This window comes from Myxocyprinus asiaticus, chromosome 33 (genome assembly GCF_019703515.2).
Source record: "Myxocyprinus asiaticus isolate MX2 ecotype Aquarium Trade chromosome 33, UBuf_Myxa_2, whole genome shotgun sequence".
NCBI lineage: Eukaryota > Metazoa > Chordata > Actinopteri > Cypriniformes > Catostomidae > Myxocyprinus > Myxocyprinus asiaticus.
The window spans coordinates 30958315-30966028 of NC_059376.1; the positions used below are offsets into that span (position 1 = coordinate 30958315).

General features: G+C 38.5%; 1 pseudogene; it reads right to left on the bottom strand.

Moving 5' to 3' along the window:
* Positions 1-233: 233 nt before the first annotated feature.
* Positions 234-5086, bottom strand: LOC127424067 (macrophage-expressed gene 1 protein-like; annotated as a pseudogene).
* Between the last annotated feature and the right edge of the window lie 2628 nt (positions 5087-7714).

Here is a 7714-nt window from a genome sequence, read left to right on the forward strand (position 1 = left end):
TCTTTAAACGTGTTGATTAAAAATTACCCTGTAAGGACTTGCTATTTGACATTACTTTGAAAGGGAGGAATGGAGTGCTTGAATCAAGTGGACAGTGTTGGGTAAGAACTCTTTGATGTCATTCAGATGGAAAATGTCTGTCTGAAAAAAAGGTGTGACCACTTCAGAAATTATGCCTGAATCCAGATGGCATTTTTCACCTCCTTCTTGTTGGGAACACCAGAAGAGTAATCTCACTCATGAGTTGTAGTCTGTTTAAAGGTGGGTAACCGATTTCCATTGAGGACACCTGACTAAAAACAGTACAGAGCCAGACATTAATGGCAAACAAGTCTGGGAAGATGGGGGAATATGTCCCCCTTAAGAAAAATATTCATTTACTTGTAAAATGTTACATATTTAGAGGTAAGTTTAGCACAAGTTTAGCATGTACAGTATGACTGATGATGCATCATTCAATGTATTATCATAGGAAATAAATAGATACATTTGCTAATTTAGTAGTCATAGCATAAAATAAAACAAAACAAAACAAAAAATATATACAGTATATGAAAAAGGGTAAGATTTCCCCCTACTTAAACCCCCAGGATAAACTTGTTCCAGCTGTCATCTGATTTTAACAGAATGTATTAAATACAACCTATATCATTCTTCACAATGTAATTGTGTCATGTAATCTAACATACTAAATCATATATTCTGTGTAGCTACATATTTTCACAATTTAGTTGAATAATTGAATAACCGAATATTGACAAACAAAAGAGATAACAGAATCCCAGGCAAAGAGATTTTTTTGAAAGGTAAATGATTCTATAAATTATATGGCAACACTAAATCCAGATGCAATTTTGAAAAACAAAAACAAGATTTGCTGTAACATGATCTGACAAGACATAATTTGTCAAGAGAGAACAAAACAGAACACGCTCAAAACCAAGTAAATCTTACAAGCAAAATGTAAAAAACATTATGTAGATGTTGTAAGACGAAAGGTGAGAGTTTTAAACATGCACGCACACTCATTAAAATGTAGGCTGTTTATAAAAACACATACATTTATAACTCATAAGCAGCCATTATTCCTAGTACTCACACCACTGTATCATCATCATCACTTGGCAATGACTGCGAAAATTGATTACAGGTTAATTGATTACAAAACTATAATGTTATTACTTCTTTAAAAAATAATGTACCAAATCAAATTATGCTAATAGGGCTTGTTATCATTTGCATTGTGACGGTCTCTCTGTCTAGTTACTGCACTCTCACAATGGCCCTCGTAATGATTGTCTTCATACCCATTTTTTGCCCTAAAACCTTAAAACATCCTTCTACTTTTCATTAAAACACTGTTGTGACTACCACAAGAGTGATCACAGCCCCAACCAAAGCCTAGACCGGTCTTTTCACCTCTAGACATCTGGTAAGAAGATATGCCAGAAGTTTTGACCTTTTGATTTGCCTCACCATGTTTGGCCAGTTGCCACATTTTAGTTTCTCCAATTCCGACCATTTGATTAAACTCGCCAAGCATTGTCAGTCGCCACATCTTAGTTTCTCCCATTCTTACCCAGTTAAAGAAACCCCCAAATGGCACAGAAGATCTTGTTCCTTCCTCATAATCGTTGCTCAGGCAAACCATCATGCCATTGGACAAAAAATTTTGTGTAAAGTAATTTGGAGGACAACCATGTGATTTGGTCAGTGGGTTTTGTAAAGATGGTCCAAATACACCTCCAAAGAGGTATCCAGAGTATTCAGGAGCTGAGTGATTTGTGGAACACCAGTAGGTGTCAATGTTTGCACAATGGACATAGTAAGTATTTCCACATACATTGTCACAACAATACAAAATGAGCCAGCATGTATTTATTGTAACCATTTTCTATTGTCTCAGAGTGTAATAATGGAGTGGCAGTGTATGGTTGAAGACATGAATAGTCACCAGTGGCTGGATTTGTTCGTTTTTGGTAAATGCCATCAAAGCGCAGGTTGGTGACAGGACCCTTACAGGAGGCATCATCCACACTGGCCTAAAAGTTGAAATTTTTGGAATATGGATATGTATACCTTGGAGTGGTATTTATATTGTAATAATGCTCCGCAGCCTTTTAGACTGATAAAGCTAGTTTATGTACTGTTGGTACTGGAAGATCAGGAAATGAGGATGGATTAAGGAAATACAGGTGCATCTCAATAAATTAGAATGTCGTGGAAAAGTTCATTTATTTCAGTAATTCAACTCAAATTGTGAAACTCGTGTATTAAATAAATTCAATGCACACAGACTGAAGTAGTTTAAGTCTTTGGTTCTTTTAATTGTGATGATTTTGGCTCACATTTAACAAAAACCCACCAATTCACTATCCCAAAAAATTAGAATATGGTGACATGCCAATCAGCTAATCAACTCAAAACACCTGCAAAGGTTTCCTGAGCCTTCAAAATGGTCTGTCAGTTTGGTTCACTAGGCTACACAATCATGGGGAAGACTGCTGATCTGACAGTTGTCCAGAAGACAATAATTGACACCCTTCACAAGGAGGGTAAGCCACAAACATTCATTGCCAAAGAAGCTGGCTGTTCACAGAGTGCTGTATCCAAGCATGTTAACAGAAAGTTGAGTGGAAGGAAAAAGTGTGGAAGAAAAAGATGCACAACCAACCGAGAGAACCGCAGCCTTATGAGGATTGTCAAGCAAAATCGATTCAAGAATTTGGGTGAACTTCACAAGGAATGGACTGAGGCTGGGGTCAAGGCATCAAGAGCCACCACACACAGACATGTCAAGGAATTTGGCTACAGTTGTCGTATTCCGCTTGTTAAGCCACTCCTGAACCACAGACAACGTCAGAGGCGTCTTACCTGGGCTAAGGAGAAGAAGAACTGGACTGTTGCCCAGTGGTCCAAAGTCCTCTTTTCAGATGAGAGCAAGTTTTGTATTTCATTTGGAAACCAAGGTCCTAGAGTCTGGAGGAAGGGTGGAGAAGCTCATAGCCCAAGTTGCTTGAAGTCCAGTGTTAAGTTTCCACAGTCTGTGATGATTTGGGGTGCAATGTCATCTGCTGGTGTTGGTCCATTGTGTTTTTTGAAAACCAAAGTCACTGCACCCGTTTACCAAGAAATTTTGGAGCACTTCATGCTTCCTTCTGCTGACCAGCTTTTTAAAGATGCTGATTTCATTTTCCAGCAGGATCTGGCACCTGCCCACACTGCCAAAAGCACCAAAAGTTGGTTAAATGACCATGGTGTTGGTGTGCTTGACTGGCCAGCAAACTCACCAGACCTGAACCCCATAGAGAATCTATGGGGGTATTGTCAAGAGGAAAATGAGAAACAAGACACCAAAAAATGCAGATGAGCTGAAGGCCACTGTCAAAGAAACCTGGGCTTCCATACCACCTCAGCAGTGCCACAAACTGATCACCTCCATGCCACGCCAAATTGAGGCAGTAATTAAAGCAAAAGGAGCCCCTACCAAGTATTGAGTACATATACAGTAAATGAACATACTTTCCAGAAGGCCAACAATTCACTAAAAATGTTTTTTTTATTGGTCTTACGATGTATTCTAATTTTTTGAGATAGTGAATTGGTGGGTTTTTGTTAAATGTGAGCCAAAATCATCACAATTAAAAGAACCAAAGACTTAAACTACTTCAGTCTGTGTGCACTGAATTTATTTAATACACGAGTTTCACAATTTGAGTTGAATTACTGAAATAAATGAACTTTTCCACGACATTCTAATTTATTGAGATGCACCTGTAGTGTAGTGGCAGACCAGAGCAGTCAATAGCCATCAGATTATTGAGAGAGCTCTCTTGACATTTTTGCAGAGTAGTGCCTTAGTAGAATAAAGCCCCACTATGGCTCTAAATCAGAGAATATGTAATGTTTTGCTGGTAACCAATGGTTTCAGAAGTTTGTTGAGATTCCTTGCTACTAAATTAAATGTAACTTTGCTTAAAAAGTTTAAGCCTGCAGATGCAGATATAGAAGACGTGTCTGAGAAATTGCTAGAGACATAAGAATGTTTTAAATAATCCTCTTACACCAAAGTGGCCCCGGCATCAACACTAGTGATGACATGAGTACCATAATCAAGTATGAGTTTCTCTGACAGATAAGAAGCTTGACGGGTTTGATTGTTCTCAACAGCATCTGCGATTTCCTCTGCTTGGTGAGCAAACCGGGAGTCCAGGGTGAAATCCGGATATGCATTTACTATGTACAGATGGATACGAACCTGAACAAAAAAATTCAAGAGAAGAAAAAACAAGACAATTTTACCTGAATGGGAAATTAATGCTTTTTAAGATCAGTCAGATATTGTTTTTATTCCCTAAAGCAATCAAAGATATAAAGCTTAGGCATAAGAACAACAAATCTGTCAAAATGCTGCATGATAACTACTTGATTAGGACTATTTAGAATACAAAAACATATACAGTGTACAGTACATAGTACAGATTTTGACTTAAAAAATAAACAATTGATCAGTGATCACTCAAACAAGACTTCACAAAGAAAAATCACATGGGCTAGAACTTCAGATAATGAATTCAGGTGATGGCAGTGAGATAATGGTGCAGGCACAGATCTTCACCTTGGAGTATGTTGCACATGTATAAAATTTTGTTTTTAATTTGTAGTAGTGTGATTCACATGTAAGATTTGTAATAATGTTGATCAAGTTAATAAAAATAGATTTGCAGAGTTATAATGATTTTGTATCAAGGTTTGGGAAAGGAGGAAGCGGGAACTGGATTAACAATTAACAAGACTTTAATCAACATAAAACTCAGAACTGAAACACAATGACACATTGACGAACGCACACATACAGAGCAGCCCTGTGCGTCTCTCTCTCTCTCTCCCTCTGGTGTCCCCGCCTCCTCCTTTATCCCTTTCCCACTGATTGGGCAACTCAGCGCCAGCCGTGCATCCTCTTGGCCCGGCCACACCCTCCTCCTCATCACATACTCCCATCACCCGATTCAGGCTGGGAAAACCTCCGGTCTGGTCTGACTTAATCCCCCACCTCCGAGTTAGGTGGAGTTACCCCTTCAGCCATTCTGTTGCCAGCTGGTCTTCCCCGCCTCCTGGGAACCTTGATAGGACGAGGGGAGGGAGAGAGAGAGAAAAGAAAAGGCTTTTCTTCAGCTCCCATGGGCACGCCGCCCAGCCGGTCCTCAGCCGCTCCTCCGCACCCTGGCGGACAACAGCGGGCTCCTCCGCCTCCTGGCGGCCGGCAACGGCTCTGACATCCTCTGGTGGACAGCAGCGGTCCCTCTGCCTCCCAGCAGACGGCAGCGGGTCCTCTGTCCCCTGACGGACGGTAACGGCCCTCCGCCTCCTGGCGGACAGCAGCGGCTCCTCTGTCTCCCGGCAGACAGCAGCAGGCTTGTCAGGGATAGTGCTGCTTTTTTCTGCTGTTGCAATATAAGGTGTTTTATTTTTTTCTTTTAAATGTTGGACTTTGCATTACCATTAATACTAACAATAACTACAGCTATAAGCCTGTGCTGAGTTCCATTAAGACTCTTTATTTAGGACACATTATTTTAGTAAGCTGCACTAGTCGCAGTGCACCACTGACAATTTCCACTGAATTCTGTCACCTCTAATATCAAATATCACTTTCTGATTATTTGTGGTTTTACTTTGATTATAAATTAGTTATAGATCTTCATTCACTCCCATAAATCAACCATCCACAGAATGTCCATCCTATCCAGTACTTTTTATCTCCTCTGTGTACTGTGAGTGGTTTGTTTCCTGTTTGCTGACTCTGAGGAGGTGATGTCTCTCTTTCTGATCTGCACCACTTCCACCAAACGGCCTGTTCTTGGAAGAGACAGTGGATGAATGGAATCAGAATCAGAATTATCTTTATTGCCAAGTATGTTTACACATACACTACCGTTCAAAAGTTTAGGGTCACTTATTCTTTATTGTTTTTATTTTTTTCACATTTTAGAATAATAGTTAACTCATCAAAACTATGGAATAACATAAATGGAACTATGGGAATTATGTTGTGACTAAACAAAATCCAAAATAAATCAAAACTGTGTTATATTTTAGCATCTTCACAGTAGTCATCCTTTGCCTAGAATTTGCAGACATGTACTCTTGACATTTTCTCAAACAACTTCTTGAGGTATCACCCTGGGATGCTTTTTAAACAGTATTGAAGGAGTTTCCATCTATATGCTGGGCACTTATTGGCTGCATTTCTTTATTATTTGGTCCAAGTCATCAATTTCCAAACCTTTTTTTTAATTAAATTTTAGTTTTATAATGACATCACATATGGTGGCACAATTATGTTTCTGTCTACAAAACTAATTTCAAACATTTAAGCATATGCCTTCAGATCAAAAGATTTTTAAGATCATGAGATACATTTCAGGCAAGTGACCCCAAACGTTTGAACGGTAGTGTACAAGGAATTTGTCTTGGTGACAGAAGCTTCCAGTGCACAAATAATACAGCAACAAGACAAAGATAATAATAATAATAATAATAATAATAAAAATAGAATAAGAATAAAAAGTATATAAGTATATTCTATATATACTTATATATAAATATATAAGTATATATAGAAATACACAATAAGACAATATATATATATACACACACACACATACACACACACACACACACACACACACACACACACACACACACACACACTGGCGGCCAAAAGTATGGAATAATGTACAGAGTTTGCTCTTACGGAAAGAAATTGGTACTTTTATTCACCAAAGTGGCATTCAAGTGATCACAATGTATAGTCAGGACATTAATAACGTGAAAAATTACTATTACAATTTGAAAAAAATGTTCAGAACTTCTTAAACTACTTCAAAGAGTTCTCATAAAAAAAATCCTCCACGTGCAGCAATGACCCCACGCTTGCTGTAGCACTTGCCACAGATGTGGCTGTCTTGTCGGGCACTTCTCATGCACCTTACAGTCTAGCTGATCCCAAAAAAGCTCAATGGGGTTAAGATCCATAACACTCTTTTCCAATTATCCGTTGTCCAATGTCTGTGTTTCTTTGCCCACTCTAACCTTTTCTTTTTGTTTTTCTGATTCAAAAGTGGCTTTTTTGTTGCAATTCTTCCCATAAGGCCTGCACCTCTGAGTCTTCTCTTTACTGTTGTACATGAAACTGGTGTTGAGCGGGTAGAATTCAATGAAGCTGTCAGCTGAGGACATGTAAGGCGTCTATTTCTCAAACTAGAGACTCTGATGTACTTATCCTCTTGTTTAGTTGTACATCTGGCCTTTCACATCTTTTTCTGTCCTTGTTAGAGGCAGTTGTCCTTTGTCTTTGAAGACTATAGTGTACACCTTTGTATGAAATCTTCATTTTTAAATTTTTTTTTAAAGCATTGTATAGCCTTCATCCCTCAAAACAATGATTGACTGACAAGTTTCTAGAGAAAGCTGTTTCTTTTTTGCCATTTTTGACCTAATATTGACCTTAAGACATGCCAGTCTATTGCATATTGTGGGAACTCAAACACAAATACAGTGTTAAGCTTCATTTAACAAACCAAATAGCTTTCAACTGTGTTTAATATAATGGCAAGTGATTTTCTAGTATCAAATTAGCAATTTAGCATGATTACTCAAGGAAAAGGTGTTGGAGTGATGGCTGCTGGAAATGGGGCCTGTCTAGATTTGA